General features: G+C 49.5%; 1 long non-coding RNA gene across 1 annotated transcript; it reads right to left on the reverse strand.

Moving 5' to 3' along the window:
- Positions 1-654: 654 nt before the first annotated feature.
- LOC142929716 (uncharacterized) lies at positions 655-10,277 on the reverse strand. The gene is made up of 2 exons (XR_012945872.1): positions 8,808-10,277; positions 655-7,936 (listed from the first exon to the last, which is right to left on the reverse strand). It is a non-coding gene; the product is annotated as an uncharacterized LOC142929716 (long non-coding RNA).
- Between the last annotated feature and the right edge of the window lie 10,001 nt (positions 10,278-20,278).

Raw genomic sequence — 20,278 nt, forward strand, 5'->3', positions numbered from 1 at the left:
CATCAGGCGACAGCTAGATTTGTTAAGAAGTCCTCCTGTTTCGTTCTTTATATAGAGGAGGCGTAGATGTGGTGACCACGCTTCTGCGCACTTGCGCCAAGTGGGTGGGATTAATGAGTCACAGTACATGATGCATGTGCATGATGCGAGCCCTTTGATCTTGTCCTTCCTGTCCATTGTGTGTATTAAAATAGCCGTACCAACGGTAATCCCTATTGAAGTATGCTCCCCTTTATAGGCATGCATTTACATAATGTATTTGATGATTCGCTTCCACGCAGCACTTAGGGGGTAGCTATCCGAACGGTTAAAATTATTTTTATTTTTTACAATTTCGATAGATTCTCTAATTTGTCTTGGCCAATAGTAGCTAGTTTTGCACGTAACTTCAACATGATCGAAATCAATTGAGTATTCCTTGTTGGCACGCGTGTTCTGCTACTGCTGACAGTTATATTTGGCAGTATTTAATATTTCTCTGATGTTATTTTAGTCTCGTGTTCATCATTCGTCCTGGTTTCCCAATATAACAAAAACCTCTATTATGGATGATATTGGTCGCGAAAGCCTCTTACGTAATAAAATAAGCCACTTCGTTGAGCTATTGTTTGTGGCCTGGTCGCTTCTGAAAAGGAGCTACAGCATCTAGCTCAGTGGGCCAAATAGTACAAATTTATTATTTTCGTTAATGTAAATCCAACAGTCAGTTTCTTTTGGGTTACGGCACATTGAGCTAAGCATTACCCTTTAAATGATGAATCAGACGACAAGGTCGGCCCTGTTAGTCACTCTTTCATCATTCGCTTTTTAATTATTACGTCAATTTTGTCTCGTAGTGGGTACCCACTCACCGACCATTCAACTTCGGCAAAAAACATATTCTTTGGGCTCGCTGAAGTATTTCCATGTCTGTTAACCATAAACGTTGGATCTACACGACTTACAAACGCAACCGCGCTTCAAAATACTGTGCAGAACTAGCGGGGGACACACTATGTGGGGTGGGGGGGGGGTGGGAAGGAGGCATTTTTTATTTATGTTTTTACTTTACACGGAGAAAGCTACAAAGGCACCGCAGCGCGGGAAAAGCGGACGGTCTTGTTCCAAGACTCGGACAACGGGCAAGGAGCCGACGGCACGGACGAAAGAGGGGCGGGGCGGGGGGGAGCAGGGAATTTCAGAATATAGGCACAGCAGTGGAGAAGAAGCGACCTCCCACCACGTGAAGGTTGACCGCAGGCTGACTTGGCTACGACAACGCAAAATCACTGCGGTCGGCTACGTTGGCGGTGACACGCATGTGGTCCATCCAATCTGTGGTATTGTTCACGCACGCGATTATCCTTCGGCGGACGTGAACCGCGATGAATTAGCGCCGTAGGCACGAAAGGAAGGCCTTCGCCCGCGTGCATTTATTTATGCTGTTTGCTTGCTTGCTTATTTGTTAACTTTTTATTCGCTTTCCCACTCATCGGAATCGAAGGCATTAAAGACGACGACAACAACAAAATACCCAAACTCATGACATTACGGGAGTGGCATGATCCGTGCGCTGCGCTTTGAGGGCATCGACGCGTCGGAGGTCAGAGTCGCTGTGTCTCAGTGCTATCGATCGACACACACGAGCAGATGGAATCTCTCCCCCCCGCCCCCGCCGCCCGTTACTCTTCTAAACACCGGCGCCGTAAAATCCGTTAACGCGGCCGCCTTTGTTAAATCACCCGCGTTGATCTGCTTGGCGGCCCGGTGCTCTCGTCGATTGTAAAGGTCCTTCCCTCTTTCGCTGCTCCTTGTGGCCAGATAAGACATCGCGTCTGAAGGCGCTCCGATTCGCGGATCCGGCGGCGTCAACTCCACCCCACCCCCCTCCCCACCTAGGCTTCATCACCGTCTCTGCGTCTATCAATAATAATGATTTCAACTTTGTACTTCGACGCACGGAGGCAATTTTGCTCGCTCTCAAAGAGAGTCAGGCACACGGAGAGAGTGACTCAAGCTGAACACTATGAAGGGCCCATACTCTTTGGTTCTATTGGGTAAAGTCACGTAGGTGAAAATAAAATAACAAAAAATCACGACGTTCCGGCCACAACACAAGCGGCCTTCATCAGGTGAAGGGACGAGACTGTCTGGTGGACAGCGCTGGAGTGGAAGGGCGCCAAGAGAAAGTGGCGCAGACGAGCGGGGAAGGCAGCTGCGGCCACGCGGTCAAAAGAGCCGGCGCCAGCAACTGCCCAGGCTCTGCGGCCCTCTACACATTAAGATGTTTTCAGCCAAGTAACGAGTGTTCATACATGTAGGGGGGGGGGGAAATGGAGCATCCGTAAAAAGTCCAGGGGTGGTCAACCTGTAACAGACCAAGAGCCAAAAAAGTACCCATGAGTTCTGCAAAGAGACACGTTTTCGGCACAGCACGGAATACATTAATTATTCTTTGCTACTGTGATAGTATGTTCGACCTTATGCCCCTTCGATCGAGCCGCGTGTGGTGTATTAAAGAACCACATGCGGCTCGGGGGACGCCAGTTAGCCACCGCTGCTCTATTCCAAGCACGCGGAACGGGTGGAGTCCACGTGAGCCTCCTGGTGAGCCGGCGTACGGCTCCTCCTCGACTCCCACGGGAGGGAAGTTTCCCAATCCCCGTGCGGCGACCCACCGACCCTCGCCTTCAGAGCGCTGGAGTACAGGCCACGTGCACAGCCACTACCGCTCGCCATGACGATAAAAGAAGTCACGTTGGATGCGCAGCCACAGTTTTTAAAATTTGGTGGGGTCCTGCTGGCGATCGGTTCCCGGTGGCTATTGGTCAGCTCACATATTAAGTTAACTTTAATTTCTACCGGACCCTATTTATAGACGGCGCCATGGTGGCGAGATGGTAACTACATCGCCTGATATACGGGAGGTTCGTGGGTTCAATTCCAACCCTGACGCCTGCTGTATATTTGGAGTTTGCATGTCTCTCTCCTTGTGGTCGCTTAGATTTTTCTCCGGCTCCTCCATTTTTTCCCTCATTTAAAAACACGCGTTTAGAGTATTTGGCTGCTATATACTTGCACGTGATAAGCCACTTCGTTGAGCTATCAATTGTGGTCAGGTCGCTTCTGAAAAAGAACTATATAGCTCAGTGGGCCTAATCTGGTGAAATAAAAAAAAATGTGTTTAGTTTTAATTTATATTAAATCTACGCAATTACTGACTGCTGACTCGATACTCGGCCCGCCGCTGTGCATTTAAATGTTCCGGCATCAGCGCACTTCAGCATTCGTGTCCTGCTGTTGAACGGATATACTTTCGGTCTATCTTCATTTATGGGGGGGGGCGGGGGTGGGTCAGGGGGGTCAGGGGTTACCACGGTTGCTGAGCAGAAGGCCAAAGGCACCACAAAATGCCACGCGGCCAGCAAAGGACGGCACCGTGAAAGCTGTAAGAGATACAAGTCTCGTGTGCGGTTGGTTAGGTTCAAGGGGGTTATAAGCGCTCGGGTGAATAGACCACGGCGAATGATTGCAATGTTGGACAGTGCGAGTGTTTTTGCCCAGCAAGTGGTGGTGGTTGCAACAGAGAGTGGACGCTGCGAAGCAGTTGGTCTGGTAGACAGACTCCTCTACAGTGGAGGGAGAGATCGATGAGTGAAGTTCACAGTCGCAGTCTCTATGGCAGCAGCGATAGCAGAGTCATAAGGAGGGGGCTCATGCATATAACAGTATGATGATGGTGTACATATGTGCATTATTATTATCATCACCGTCACCAACCTCATCATCACCATCGTCATCACCATCGCTATCACACATGTCATGACAATCATCATACCCAGGCCACTCGTGTCAAAGAGACTATCCTCGTCTCTTGCGTTCTCTACCACGTGGTTAAACAATGAAAACACAAAATAAATGCGTAATTGTTGTGGAGCCGTTTAAAAATAAATTTATGCGAACCAACACACCTGAAGACGACCGTTTGAGTTATGGTCGAAACGTCGTGAGATTTTTTTTATTGTTTTATATATATTTTATTATTTTGTTGTTTCTCTTCAACGTGACTTTACCGAAAAAACTAAGAATATGAATTACTGCAGTCACGAAAGCTTTAAATCAAAATTTGTTGTGGAGCTGTTGGGGTGGTCACGACGCTCACAGTGGCCCGCGTCCCTTGCAACGCACGCATGGCAAGGCCAGCGTGATTGGCGCCTTTGTTAGAATCTGAAAGAAAGAAAAAAACACGATCCATTTGCAATCAACACGTGATTAGCGGGCAATGTTTCCAGCCTTTTTAGCGGTGTGAAACACTAATTTAAAATGTTCTTTTGCTCCCTAACCGAAAATAGGTGCGCGTATTATTAATTATCAGACGGCTCGGAAAGAATAGGAGGGCGGCCGCCAGTCGAGGAGCCCCTGGGACAGATGGCAGGGGAAGCTTCTCAGCAGTATTTGTGTCGCATCAGCTAAGGCTGTATCCGTTGACTGTAAGACAACAATAAAAAAATATTTTTTTTTTAAGCTTTCGTGACTGCAGGGATTCATATTCTTGGTTCTTTCGGTAAAGTCACGTAGAAGGGAAACAATGAAATAATAAAAATATAAAACAATAAAATTATCACGACGTTTCCACTGCAACACAAGCAATCATCATCAGGTGCGAAAACCACAGCAAGAACATTTGAAAAAAGTGGCGGTTTTTTAACGTTAGCACCACGGAGAGCGATTTGGCAGTTATTCAGGTGGACGAGTCCATCTATGTTCGGAAAAGAGCAGGAGGGAGACGAATATAATGGATGCGGTCTGAAAGCTACCGTAAGCGTGAACAATCAATTAAGACCCGAAATGGTTTATCAAATCCTTCCAATGATTGCTAAGCCAGAATCCATTTTCTCGGTTAAAATTGTCTCTGTGTTTGTATATGTGGATAGCCTCATGAACGAATCTCTCATGGTAGCCAGATGGCTTGCAGAGAACCTCTGTCTTGGAGAAGTCAATGTCATGTGAGCCTACTGAATTATAGCAGTGATCTGCCACGGCCGAGGTGTTGGTCCTACCATGTTTTAGGTCTGCTTTGTGTTCACGGATGCGGTCCGAGACATGTCGTTTGGTTTCTCCAATGTAACTACTACCACAGAGGCAACTTAGTTTGTAGACGCCAGGGTACTGTATGTCCGGAATCACATCTTTTACAGACGGAACCAGATCAAGGATTTTATGTAATGTGTTGAATCGGACCTGGATCTTGTGTTCATTTAAGATTTTGGAGATATTTTTTGTGATCCCCGCAATGTAGGGTAAAGTGATGGTTTTGAATGGCTTACCAAAAATACATAAAGTAGATACACCCCTTCGTCCCATCGTCTCTACTATCAACTCCACCTACAAACTGGCTCGTTTTCTGTCTGAAATCCTGTGGCCTTTCACTGGAAGAACCCTCTTGAGGAGCCATGACTTGGAGAAGATCTGCAAAGAGGAGTGGGACAAAATCCCTCCTGAGATGTGTGCAAATCTGATGGCCAACTACAAGAAACGTCTTACCTCTGTGATTGCCAACAAAGGTTTTGCCACCAAGTACTAAGTATTGTTTTGCAGAGGGGTCAAATACTTATTTCCCTCATTAAAATGCAAATCAATTCATAACATTTTTGACATGCGTTTTTCTGGATTTTTGTTGTTATTCTGTCTCTCACTGTTCAAATAAACCTACCATTAAAATTATAGACTGATCATTTCTTTGTCAGTGGGCAAACGTACAAAATCAGCAGGAGATCAAATACTTTTTTCCCTCACTGTATTGCAGCCAAATACTCTAAACGCGTGATGTTGATATGTTATATGGAGGGGGAAATCCGGAGGACCCGGAGAAAAATCCATGCGACCACGGGGAGAGAGACAAGCAAACTCCAAATATAGAGCAGGCGAGGTATTTGACATCTCACCACCGTGGCCCCCAATTCATAAATAAATATAGAACTTACAAAACGGTGACAACAAAGTTAGAATGATTTCGATGGCAGGGGCGTGCGAGAAGGATCGAGGAATCAGTGATAGCAATAGAGGGTGCTTACTTTGGGATCACGAAAAGGTAGGGAAGGCACGAGCCAAAGTGCAGGGGCGAGGTGAAGGAACCGGAAGAGCATGGTGTACAGCCGTGGTCTCATGTACGTACGTATGTTGAACTTCTTTCCCACCGTGCGCAGCCATCCGTGCTATTCGGAGGTACGGGGGAAGGACAACAAACTAAACACAAAAAAGCAGTTCTAACGAAATGAGTTAAATTACGTGAAATGACGAGCACAGTTGACTTGGCGGTTCAATCTTCCGTGCGCGGAAGTTGTAAAAATCGTGACGTTTTATTCATCCACCCCAAATCCCCTCCCACCTCCGCCGCTGCCATCCTGCAGAATAAATGAATGAATGGGTACGCCAAAGTTCTTTCATTGGGCAGGTCGCACGTGGCGGGGTACAGTGTGGGTACTCCCACTTCTCTCGAGGTGCCGGACCTAGCGTGGGGGAGTAGGGGCTCCCCCTAGTGGAGGCCTTTCCACCAGCACTGACGCGAGCAGAGCAACTGCAGGGCTGCGCCTTTGCCTTTTACAAACTCCCCCACGTCAATCCATCGTTCTGTGAAAGGCATCCCCGCACCATATGTGGGTCATGTGGGTCGTGGGGGTTATTTGAGCATACTTCACCACGCTGGTCAGCGTAGGAGGTGGGAGGTCCAGGAGTGGTTCAGAAACTATTCAACTTTAAATAATTGTTTTACCAGGTAAGGGCCTACTGAGCTATGTAGCTCTTTTTCAGAAGCGGCCTGGCCACAAATTTGGCTTATCATGTAAAATGTTATTGCAGCCAAATACTCTAAACGCGTGATGTTGATTCTTAATGTGGAGGGGAAAGACCGGAGGACCCGGAGGCAAATCTACGCGACCACGGGGACAGAGAGACACGCAAACTCCAAAGATACACACGTGTGCCCGTGTCGGGATCGAACCCACTAACTCCTGCACACCAGGCGAGGCAGTTAACACCTCCCGACCACTCGCCCGCTGATGTTGGCTGCGGCGTGGAATCGAACCTCGGTCCTCCTGTAACACGATGAGAAGCACTTCAAACGCAATCTCCGTTCACCAACAAACGAAACGGTGATTACATTTCCGGCCCCATCGGCCAAAGAAGTGGACGCGACTAATCGGGTCACGGTTAACCCGTCCGTAAGTCCGCAACTCGCAGGCCCGTCGAGGCACTCCGTCAATATTTAACATTCCCAGCGGTGTCGTCACTACGCGAACATTGTGCGCGCGCTCTCTCCCTCTCTCTCTCCACCTCTCCGTTTTCTGCCCGTCAGAGCCAAACACGTGGCAGCCTGCGGGAACGGTGGCCGAGGCTGGCGACGGACTATGGGGGAGCGGCGGCGTAGCGGTTTGGCAGCGCCGCGCTGCTAGCCCGGCGTGCCCGAGTTCGATTCCCTCTCGCTGGTCACCAAGGCCATGCGACGATTGTCTGAACCGGTCCTGGGCCTGTCCCTAGGTCGACTCAGCCGCAAATGAGAACCCGGTGCGGTGTGTAGACGTCGCCGCCGGGGAGACGAAGGCGGTTCGGGCGTGCTGCTGGCCACCCACCCGTGTACCGTGCCGGCCTTAATAGGTGCTACCCGCTAACAGCACTTGCCCCCAAAAGTTTGTTCAGGCTACACGGAGGGGGAGCGGGGGGGGGGGGGTCTTTGGAATAGCCAACAAAGGGGGGAGACTCGCCCGAAGAGAACGCGCACTTGAGAGATAGAGCGACGAGGCGAGGCCCACGTGCAGCAGCGATGCGGATTGCCGATTCCCGTGGCGGATGGCGACGGCTTGCGAGAGGCCTTCATCCACCAGTGGATTGAGCTTGGCTGCTGCCGATGATGATGATGACGACGACGCGTTTGTAACGCGCACCTATGTGTGTGTAAAAGCTGTGCACAAAGCAACAGCGAACTGGCTTCGATTCCTGGCCGTGCATCGGAGCAGCAGCAGCAGCAGCAGCCGCAGCAAAGTGGTGTCTGGGACTCCTCTATGCCATTTCAGCCTAAAATAAGTAGTGGTGGTGGCAGTAAATTCGTCCGCGAAACTTAGTGAGAACTTCATCCGGCATTGAAAAGACCGTGGCTGGAAATCATGATGATAGCCCAAGTTTATAGTCAATAAACTTTCTGTCGGTCGGATATATCCGGCGAGGAAACAGCAGAGGAGCTGTGGCTGATGGAGCCACTTTGCTAATTGCCTGGTGAGGCTGTGCCCATGCCCCCGACCACCACCACCACCACCACATCAAACGACAAAGGCATAAAAAGAAAGTAACAAAGCCAGACGGCGCTGAGGAATTTAAACAGGACGTGCCTCGCGTCTGCACAATCGCGCCAGAGTGCGACTCGAGTGGGGGTGCTGGTCCATGGGGGGGGGGGGGACATAGAAGTATTGGGAGGGGTTGGAGGGGGATTAGAGGGGGGGTTGGAAGGGGGTGGGGTTTGAGGGGGGTGGGGTTGGAGGGGGGGTTGGAGGGGGGTTGGAGGGGGTTGGGGGGGGTTGGAGGGGGGGGTTGGAGGGGGGAGTTGGAGGGGGGTTGGGGGGGTTGGAGAGGGGGTTGGAGGGGGGAGTTGGAGGGGGGGTTGGAGAGGGGAGGGGGGTTGGAGAGGGGAGGGGGGTTGGAGAGGGGAGGGGGCTCTCGCCTTTGTATTTAGGAACTCACAACGAGATAGCAGAAGAGATATTGACACTAGGTAGAGATGTAGCAAGATGCGAAAAGAGATAGTCTCCCCAGTTCTGGTGTGTGTGGTTTTTACACACCGTGTTAGGTCTTCGAGTCACGAGGCCGAGTCGACCTAGGGGAGGCCCAGAACCGGTTCTAGATATTCGTCACCGACGTTGGCCGCGGTGAGCGGGACTCGAACTCCGCTCGCCGTCAATCCTCGTAGCGCGCAGTGCGATCTCGAACCGTCGCCACGCGTCCACGCGCCTACGAAATACGACGCGGATGCGAGTTGCTGCGTCGTGTGGGATTTTAGTTTCGCTTCGTTTGGGGGGTCCATCCTTGTTTGTTGATGTGCGCGGTAGCAGAGCGTTATCTCGCGCCCCGTTACGCCGGTTTTTTTTGTTTCTCTTTGCCGGCCTCTGCTGGGACTTTCTTTGGTGCGTCTCAAACTTTGGTGCGTCTCAAACTCGAAGCAGCCAAACGGGAAAGGAAAGGGGGAAAAACAAATTCTGTTGGCCGATTATTTTCTCTCCCCCGCCCCACCCCCCCACCGGCTCTCCGTTGGAAACAAACAATGCCGATTGATGCGTGTGCGGATTTCTGTTCTTGCTGAAGTGGCGACTATTCCATCTCCCTCCCCGGTCTGTACGCGGTTTAGTGTTGCTGCGTTCTCTGATCGTCCCTAAAACAATGGGGGTGAGAGCGGGATGTGCCCGCTGCATCCCTTGCCGACGGCACAGCAATTATAGACGTAAACGTCGACCGCCCTCGTCTCCGTCTGGCCACGAACCCAGTCCCGAACGTCGCCGTGCGACATTCCCACAACTTACTCGAAAGCAGGTCGGACCGGTTCACCACGGCGCGCAGTGAAAAAGCGAGGGTTTTGGCCCTGCCGAGTTGAATAAAACACGAAAAAATGAACGTCCACCAGGCACGGTGCTCGAAATGTGAAAAATGACATTTCACCAGTATTTTTTTTTAAACCCAACGTAGTTTGGACGAGAAGTCGGAACACGCTCGCGCCTCGAGGCATCGTTTAATTCAGCTCGAGTTTGGGGCCAGATTCCCACGGCAGTCTGATTAGTCGGCTTGCCACCTGTCCCTTGGTTTTTTTTCGAGACAGTTGTCCTGGAAAAATCCGTAAGTCTTCCCGAGACGTTAAAAGTCCCATTTGTAGTCAGTGGTGTAGTATTTCATAATCATAATAATTCACCATGCAGGAAAATTATATTTACTTGAGATTCTCTCCTTCCCCCTCTCTTCTGGAATTGTGAGATACAGCATTTTTCTTCCCAGGATACGTCCCGGTTTTTTTTGTGTGCCTGTGTGTAACCCCCCCCCCTTCCCACGTCCCGAAGGTGGCAACCCTTCAAACTGGCCAAGCCAGCCCCACCCGGGCCCACACATAGAGGGCTCGGTTTGCAGCGCGCCCTCTCGGCTCTCTGCAGTGAAGGATCTGTGCCCGAGCTTCTATCCGTTGCCATCCTTGGAAACGAGTCGAGGAGAGACGCGTGGACAATTCTGTCTCCCCCGCCCGCATTGAGGTCAACTTTAGGGCCATGGTTTTTTTTTTGCTCCACAAACAAACAAAAAATATCGCGGCGGAAAATTACAAAAATAACACATGCATATTTGCTTGTAATAAGCGTAACCAAACCCGAGCGTTCATTTGAAACGTTGTTTTCAAGAAAGTACGACTGTTTTCCTCCATCCGCGGAGGGGAGGGGAGCGGTGGGGTGGGGTGGGTAGGCAGTGAACCGAGCGAGAGGGGCTGAGATAAGTGGCAGAGTCCCCCCCCCCAAATTCTCCCCCCCCCCCACCCTACCCCGTTCCCCAGACCCCGCTTGTTGAGAACCCGAAATTTTGAGTTTTATTCATATTTACCATAGAGAATACATTGAATGTTATTTTCATCATAATTATTATAGGTTCATTAAAAAGCTAGGAAATTTCAGGACCGCCCCCCACTGCTACCCCCCCCCCCTGCCCTATCCCTTGGAAAGTTTTGAAATGCATCCCGCCAGCTGAGCCAACGAAGCTGCAAAAACAGCCTCCCAAAAAGCACTGCGACGAAGGAACTCGACTGTGCCACGTCGCATCGAGAACAGCCCAGCGCGCCATTGGTGCCAATAATGACATTGCCCATGGAGCCGTAGCATTAAGACAGCGCACGCACCCCTTCGTGATGCGTCCCCCCCACCCCCTCCGCCAAGAAACACGAATTATTAATGTTGCTGAGTCTTGCGACTAAAACAAGGGCTGGAGTCGAATGCGACTTGAAACTCTCGCGACACCGAAAAGGAGTTTGCCCAAACCCTCGTCCTGAACGCTTGCATCAACGGCTTTTTCAAACCCCTTTCTGAGCGCATCTGCCCTCGCTCCTTGCCCCAATACCCCTCGTCACGGCAGACACCGCCGCCGATGACACCCCGCCCGCCCACCCCCTCCCACACTCCTCTAAACCTCGACGCTTCGCTATCTCGAGAGCCGCGCCGCCAATTTCCAAACAAAGGGCCCCTTTGGCTCGCGCGCGGGACGCTGGAATGCTCGGGAACGGCTCCAGACTCGGGATTGAATGGGTTTTTTTTACTTCCCATCTTGAACTTGTATGCCCCCATCAACTGGCACCAAAAGAAAGGGGTTGGGGTATGGAGGGAAGTGTTCCCAAAGCACCTCCACAGGGGTCATTAATTATTTCTAAAATTATCCTGGAATTTATTTTTTGCGAAAAGCGTTCTCGTTTGGGTTTTTTTATAGTTTTTTTTTTCCACGAGTGTGTGTGTGTGTTGTTCGAGTATGTAGATGTTTGCGTGCGAACACGTGTGTGTGTGCGAACACGTGTGTGTGTGTGCGAGCACGTGTGTGCGAGCACATGTGTGTGTGTACGAGCATGTAGGTGTGTGTGTGCGAGCACATGCGTATGTACGAACACGCGTGTATGTACGAACACGCGTGTAGGTACGAACACGCGTGTATGTACGAACACGCGTGTATGTACGAACACGCGTGTATGTACGAACACGCGTGTATGTACGAACACGTGTGCGAGCACGCGCGCGTGTGCGGGTTTTTTTTGTTCATCAATCCTGGTTCCAATTTAGAAGATTGCTGTTTAAAGTCGAGGCCGAGCGCACGTCTTTATTTGGAAGTGCGCGCCACTTTCTGCCCTTCGCCCTGTATCGGCTACAGAGAGGCGGCCGACGGGCGCGACGCGATGGCTCGGGGCCACACAGATAGGTAGCGCCGCATCACTGGAACAGCGGGGCAGGGGGGGAGGGCTACTGTAGCCCCCCCCCGTCCAGTTTCACAGACGTGTGTGTACGAACGCGTATCTGTGTGTGGGGAGCGGTAGTGTAGTGGTTAGCGCGCTGCGCTGTGAACTCGGCCTTTTGAGTTCGATTCCCACTTACGGCCCACACCAGTTAGGATGATTTGAACTGGTCCTGAGCATCCCCTAGGGCCACTCAACCTCAAATGGGTACCCGGTGCGGTGGGTAAACATCGCCACTGGGGATGACAAAGGCGGTCGGGCGTGGTGCTGGCCACCCACGTGTACCGTTCCGGCCTTCGAAGGTGCTCGCTAACAGCACTTGCCCCAACAGTCTCTTAAGGCTATACGGGGGATCTTTATCTTTCTTGCGTGTGTGCGAGCGCGCACCGTTGGGGTCGGCCAAGCTTTTAAAGACTTTAACCACCCATGATTCCATGATCTATCCACTGCTGGATGAAAGACGCACATCGCCGTCTCTCGCGAACTTGCGACGCCAGACTCCGTCTATCTCATCGCTCCGTCTCTCCTCCCTCCTCGTCCTCATGTGTTCGCCGCTCCGTTGTTCGTCTCAGCATGGAGAGATGCACGCTTGGAGCGAGCGCCCTGAGAGACGGAGACAGAACACGCGGATTTCAGAACGGAAAACGCCAGAAGCTATTATTGGCGCTCTCCGTTGCAAGGCCCGCGGGCTACTGGCAGCCCCTGGTGGCGTTTGGTGGGGCCAATTGACGTGCGGCCGCCGACGCTAAACAAATGTGCCATGGGACTTTTGCGCCGGTTATCAGAGTATGAAAAATTAGAGTAGGTTTTACCCTTTCCGCCCTTTCTGCCAATGAAACGGGAGGTGTTAAGTTGCCCAAACTCCAATTAGAAACCTTTTGTGCAAGGAATCGAGTCTGCATTAACCACACGTCCTTGCGGCGAACGTGCAAACAAGACATGCTCCGATCGCATATCCATTGTCTATTAAATTGATTGGCCTACTCTGGGTTCAGGGAGAAGAAAAATGTCAAAAGATTCCTCGCAGGCGGTGTCGCCGCCCTCACACTGTCGTCTTATCGGGCGACAATGCCCCCGCCTCTGAAACTGAGTGAAGACAACAGAGCTCGAGACCCCCAGACGACTTGCTGTTGTTCAAGAGAGGATGGACTTGATGGTCATGGTGATAAGGGGGGACTTGGACCGGCTGCGTCGCTAGAAGGGACGATGCACGGTGATCGATTGCATTCAAACTAATCACCATCATCACCATCATCACCATTGCTATCATCACCATCATCATCATCACCATCATCATCGCCATCATCATCACCATCATCACCATCATCATCATCACCATCAGCATCGCCATCATCACCACCATCATCACCATCATCACCATCATCACCATCATCATCACCATCATCATCACCGTCATCATCGCCATCATCATCACCATCATCACCATCATCACCATCATCATCACCATCATCATCACCATCATCACCACCATCATCATCACCATCATCACCATCATCACCATCATCATCACCATCATCATCGCCATCATCATCACCATCATCACCACCATCATCACCATCATCACCATCATCACCATCATCACCATCATCACCATCATCACCATCATCATCGCCATCATCATCACCATCATCACCATCATCATCACCATCATCACCATCATCATCGTCGTCGCTCCCATCACCGTGGGGATCGTGCCTGCGCCGGTGATATTTTTGCCAAACCAACTCTTTTCCCCAGCTGTTGCGGCTTATTAGGATGCATTACCCTCAGCCATCGCATATCGAATCCCTTCGGCTACGCGTCGCTATCTTTCAGTTCGCTGCTTCTCTCCAACTCAGCCAGCCCAAACCCCAACTCCCCCCTCTCCCACCCACCCTCCCTGCCCCCCTCCCCCACCCTCCCCCACCCTCCCCTTCCCCCCCCCCCACACACAATTCCTGCCACCACACTGCCCAGGAGCCAATCGAGCAGGCGCCAATTAAACCCCCACATTTGTTTGCCGGCTCCGACACAGCCCATAATGGGGAACACGTCTAACGCGTGGCACGGCACGGCGAAGGCTCTCCTCGTCCAGCCCTTGCTCGCGAAACGTCGCCCCCGCCGCCGCTGGACGATCTCACCCGCGACTCGCGGCCACGGCCCACGCGTTAACAGATCTTCGCGCAAACGTCAAAGGAAGGAGAGAAAGAAGAACAACAATAACAACAAATCTTCATCTTTTTTTTTCGCACGAAAATATTCCACGTTTTATCGTGGGTTTTTTTTCCCCTTCTTCTATTTTAACCATAATGAACGCCGATTGCGCTTTTGACAAGTACGTAGGTACATTTATAAACGCGCAAACCGTGACCACCTCGGTTGTCAAGGGTTGTGCAGCATTCGTACATAGTAGGTTATATTCAACAGTTTTGTCTTGCATTGTCTACTAAAGTGGTTTAATGTCCGTGAAGAGTCTCGAACATCGTACAGCGGCAATGAGTTCCAGCGGGTGGGTGGTGTAGGTGAGTGAGTGGGTAAGCGTGTTCCAGACCAATAGACCGCTGAGTATGTGAGTGGGTTGGTGAGTAGTGAGTGGGTAGGTTGGTGAGTAGTGAGTGGGTAGGTGAGTAGGTGAGTGGGTGGGTGAGTCGTGAGTGGGTAGGTGATTGCCAGGACAAAGGACCACCCACAGAAAGCTGAGATCGCTGAGCCATCTGACAGAGAATGCATTATCGCAGGGTAGCAGTTGTGTGCCCCGGTGTCAGGGAAACAAGAGATTTTTTTATTTTATTTTACCGGATTTATCCTGAAAAAAAATAATTGTTGCATTTCTACCCTTGACGCAATAGGCCACCTCACTGTCATGATGGCCAAACTAAACATTTCAATTTCCAGAGCCGGAAATTTAACCGAATTCAGTGAAAGCCAAATTATATTGGATGGGTTTTTTGTGTGCAGTCATTCGAGACCGAACCTGGAACACCAAACTCACTTTACTTGGGAAGCCACGTTAATGACGGTCAGTCGAAGCCACGGTGTCAATCCTAAAGTTTGTCAGCTGCACTGGCTCGGCCACCTGACCTCTGATTCACACGATTAAGAAGAAGAAATTATCAAATCGCTGCCCCCAAATTGTACTTGAAGAAAAAGGGCGAGCAAATGCGCATCTTGACCGTTTTTTTTAGCTTTAGCCGCCACGGACATCGTAGACGGAGCTGGCTCCTCTCACCTCACACGACCCTCCCTGGTTCTCCCTTTCACCTTGCCCGGTAGGGACAGGTGGCCAGCATAGAGCCCATCACTTTGAGCGACATCTCCGTGCCAGATCTGCAGCCTCGGGTCAGCGTCTCTTTGTAGCATCACCTGGAGAGGGGGACGGTGGGGGGCTGGACGGTGGGGTGGTGGGCGGTGGGGGGCTCTCAGTGTCCTTATTTTTCCCTAGGTCTAGAAAAAAAAGAAGTTGGACTCTATGTGGGCCCCCATGGGCCCAGTTCTTATTTCATCACCAAGAGCTCACCACCATCGTCATCGCCATCATCTCACGAGACCCAGAAATCTGGCAGGAGATTTACATTTCCCAGGCAAGCGTGGGCAGATGTTTAAATAGTCGTAGTTGTTTTATTTATTATGATTTTTTTTGTAGTGGGGCCCGCGTTTTTTTTTAAGCACGCCCGCATCGCTTTGCATACGCGTCTTGAAAATGCGTAGTTTGATCGAGTAAATAAATATTTGAAATCATTAATAATCAACTATAAACTAAGCTATTTTATATTCTTTGGGTCTTTCGTTAAAGTCACGTAGGTAGGTTAAAAGAAAGAAAAAAATTACGAAATTTCGATTGCAACACAAGCGGTCGTCATCACTATTTCAGTTTTACTCGGTAAGACTATTTACTGAAGAAAACTATTAAATAATAATTTAATTCCACGGCTGGGCGAAAGCCTCCCCATGCTCTGTAGATCATGGGTATAGTTAGGCCATACTTCACCGTACTGGTCTATGATGGTAGGTGAAGGAGTGGGGGGAGAGGGGGGGTCCCGGACCGTTTTAGGTATCACGCGGCATTACTGGTTGGCCGCGGCCAGGAATCGAACTCAGTAATGCAGGGTTCGTCGTGCAGCAAGATTTTTCCTTCCGCACCTAAAATTCAACTATGGAGATTTGGTTAATTTAAAGTCCTGTGAGAGCCCTTTAAGAATAAATGGCTCTCCTTCAAGGGACACCTTTAGCACAGTGTAAATATTATACACGGTGACACAAATGAAGGATTTGTATGTTTGTTCGTTTTTCAGTTCCCTTGTCCTGGTGAAATGTCACGGCTACGATGTTCTCTGATTTTGGTAATTTTTTGTCATTCACGAGGGGGCTTTTGTGGACCGTAATTTGTCTGGAACCTCCGCCCAGATCTGTTCGCCAAGTGAGGCTCCACCAGCAGCACGAGACTCCAGGCGACATCGCTCCGAGGGTTATTGGAACACACAAAACCCACCAACCAAGATAAGGTTTGTATGTATGCATGTTGAACTTTTTTTCGCACCGTACGTAGCCAGCCGTGCGAATCGGATGTTAAAAAAAAATGCCCAGCACAGTTGCACCATCAAAAATCTTAAACATCACAGCAAAAAAAACCCAATACAAGTAAACCCGTTGCATGAAACTTTACGGAAGACGCATTGTATCATGGGAGTGGAGCGGTTCTCATTTAGAGCCCACACACCACGCTAGTTACTCATTCAAGGCCGAGCTAACCTCAAGGGCAGTGCAGACTGTTTTGTGTACTGCTTTATGATGAACCTGGTAACCTGAGTTCGATTCCGGGCCACATCTAAGAACAGTTGGCGAGTGATATATGAGCTGATCCTCTGCTCCTCTCGTCACTACCCCGAAGTAGCCAGTGTGGGGTGAAGTATGGTCTAACAACGCCCCCCCCCCCCACCTGGCTGACACCGCATGGAAAGGCAATGATCCAGCAGTGGATTTATTTAGAGGGCTGTAGGCTACTACATTCGTATCAGCAGCGTTGGTTTAACGTACCGATCTCGTCATCAGCAACAGTGGAGTGGAATATTTCACGCGGCCCCATCCGTTTAAGCGACGAATCACGACCAATAGGGGGACCGCTGCTACTCTACATCCATCCTTCAACAAACCTATTCTGACGAAGAAGATTAAGTGCCAGATACGGTCACATTTGCCAATGTGATTTGTAACCTTGAACCTTACCAGTGTATCGAGAGTTCAATGTTAACGTACAACGTCATTGAGGGACTGTGCGTTGTTGTCTTGGTGTGGTCTGGGACTGTTGTTGTTGTTTTGATGCCTTGCCCCAAGCTAGCATTTGGTGTTAACACATCGGCAGTAATTTATATATTTATGCAATTTTTATTTATATACTTTATTTCTATTTACTTACGTTTAGTGACTTGCTTACCTTGTCTTTATTTTGCACTCATATCTGTTTGTGTGTGTGTTTATTTATAGTCTGGCACAAGTGTCGCGGTGACGTCACCGCCACTCAGTGGCGAATGGCTGTTGTTGTTGTTTATTTGTTGTTGATGTAACGAGCTGACCCGCCCCTGACTTGACATCCGTGAAAAAAAATGCTGCATAGCTCATCGGATTCCTCCAGAATAAATAAACATTCGGATATGCATTCTGATTCAGCGCAAACAGCTCTCGTCAGCGAGAGTCGGGCATTTGCTTGAAGCCAATGTTTGTGCTGAACCAAACGCCTCGATGTTTAGCACGCACGGCCCCAACGCAATTCGTTACAACAACATTGCCCCAGAGCACGGCCTCAATTTATTTGTGCAACGACTCGAGACACGTGGCCACCCGCGTTTGTAAAGTGAGAGAGTGCAGAAAGTGAGACGTCTCGCGCTCTCAAGAGGGGGGCGAGATACAAAGAGAGAGAGAGATAGAGACAGCGGGGAGTGTGTGAGCAAAGCCAGGAGACCCTCGCTCATGGCCACGTAAAGGCTCCTTGCTTTTTAGAAACTCATGTCCACGGTATGGAATATGATCCTTCGGTAATGCTACGCGTCGCACGTTAAATACATCCCGCGATGTCATAAAAAACTATCTTTTTTATTTTACCAAGTAAGGCTCACTGAGCTATGCAGATATTCTTACACGATTTCTTTTAATATTCTTAGCTCTTTCGGTAAAGTCACATTGAAGGGAAACAATACAATAATAAAATATATATAAAAAACAATAAAAATTCTCACGACGTTTCGACCATAACACAAACGGTCGTCATCAGGTGTGTCGGTTTACATTAATTTATTTATTTTAACGGTGTATTTATTTATAAATAAACGTCAGCGCCACGCGCAGCGATTTGGCAATTTATTTAGAAGGACTAGTCGATCTATGTTCTGAAAAGAGGAGGAGGGAGACGAAAAAATAATGTATGCTGTCTGAAAGCCACTGTAAGCGTGAACAATCAATTAAGACCTGAAATGGTTAATCAAATCTTTCCAATGATTGCTAAGCCAGAATCCATCTTCTCGGTTGAAATTGTCTCTGTGTTTGTATATGTGGATAGCCTTATGAACGAATCTCTCATGGTAGCCAGATGGCTCACAAAGAACCTCTGTCTTGGAAAAGTCAATGTCATGTGAGCCTACTGAATTATAACAATGATCTGCCACGGTCGAGGTGTTGGTCCTACCGTGTTTAAGGTCTGCTTTGTGTTCACGAATGCGGTCCGAGACATGTCGTTTGGTTTAACTCACTTTGTTGTTGTTGTATCCTAAAATCTTGTAACTACATTTTAACCCACTTCCCAATGTGGTATCGACTGCAAACTTAGTATACTTATGTCATACTGATGACAATACTATATTCTATCATAAAAAATATCTATTTTTCAACAATCTTTTTACATGTCATGTTTCGGCTTCGGTCTAATTGTCCACGCTCAACTGACGTTGGCTGTAATTGACCACGGTCCCCCTTACGTTGTGGCAAGCTTCGGGGCCACTTCCTGAAGTCGTGGAGTTCTTCCATTACTAGTACGGTACATTTCATAAAAGCGTGTTTAAAAAAAATACTTATTTCAGAAGCGACCTGGCCACAAATGGCAGCTCAACTTGGCGGCTTGTCGCGTGGACACTTATAGCAGCCAAGTACTGTCAGTGCGTGTTTATAAATGTGGAGGGAAAACCGGAGGACCCGGAGAAAAATCAAAGCGACCACTGGGAGAACACGCAAACTCCAAATATGCAAGCATTCGGGTCGGGATTAGACCCACGACCCCCTGTACACCAGGCGAGGGAGTTAACATCTCGCCACCGTGGCTCGCCATTTGCACGAGCAGGTCCATCGTGTTGCCGGTCGTCACGACTCCACAAATGTGGAGACAATAAAAAAAAATGTACACCGCAACTCATACTCAATTTAATAACAATAATAATACATTTTATATAGCGTCATTCATGCTATTAGCATCCCATAACGCTGTATGTCGATTCTACAGTATATGAGGACCAACATCCCATATGCAGCCACCCCCAAGCAAAATTTAAAAAAATGAATAAACCAATTAAGAAATGGCACCAAAACAAAAAAGCACAACCAACAGCAACATTTGTTGTATCACACACAGCAATCAGAATATGTATTCATACAGGAGGAATCTGATGAGCTATAAAGCTCTTTTTCACAGATGTCCAGTATCAGTGATCACCCCCCCGCCCCCCCCCCCCCCCCCCCCCCCCCAGCGAAAACTAGACAGGACCCTCCTGAAAGAGTCTTGAGACTCGCTGAGACTATCCTGGAGATAAATAAGCGCAACGATAAAAACAAGAACAACACAAATACATATTTCCACGCCATCTGCCAGTTCTGCTGTTGTGAGACTGGTGGGGCATGGGCTGGAGGATAGGTTCGGAGTTTGGGGACTTTAGCAAAGGAGACGTGGGGACCTGCATCTCAAAACCCTGTAAGGAAGTTGGGGGAGGGGGGGGGACATTCTCGGGGGGGGGGGGGGGGGCGGTGGGGACACGACCCAGGCAATCTCAGACAAACTTTAAGCAAAATGCTAAAGGCCAAGCAGAGCGAGTAACGGACGGTAGCGATCTTCCCAGTGGGGTAGTAACGACGTCATTAGCTCAGGCGGTGCGTCCATCGGTCAGGTGGAGGCCCCAATATTTGATTTGTCTCGCTATTATACAGGGTGCTTGAAAAAAATGTTTAACACTTCTGAGAATTTGCAACAACACCACGTGACATGTGCTGCCGCCTCCGGGCTCTGGAGACCGCCTGGAGAAGATTCCAGGCCACGCGTTG

This window comes from Petromyzon marinus, chromosome 33 (genome assembly GCF_048934315.1).
Source record: "Petromyzon marinus isolate PM22_M1 ecotype Great Lakes invasive population chromosome 33, UKy_Petmar_22M1.pri1.0, whole genome shotgun sequence".
Classification (NCBI taxonomy): Eukaryota; Metazoa; Chordata; class Hyperoartia; order Petromyzontiformes; family Petromyzontidae; genus Petromyzon; species Petromyzon marinus.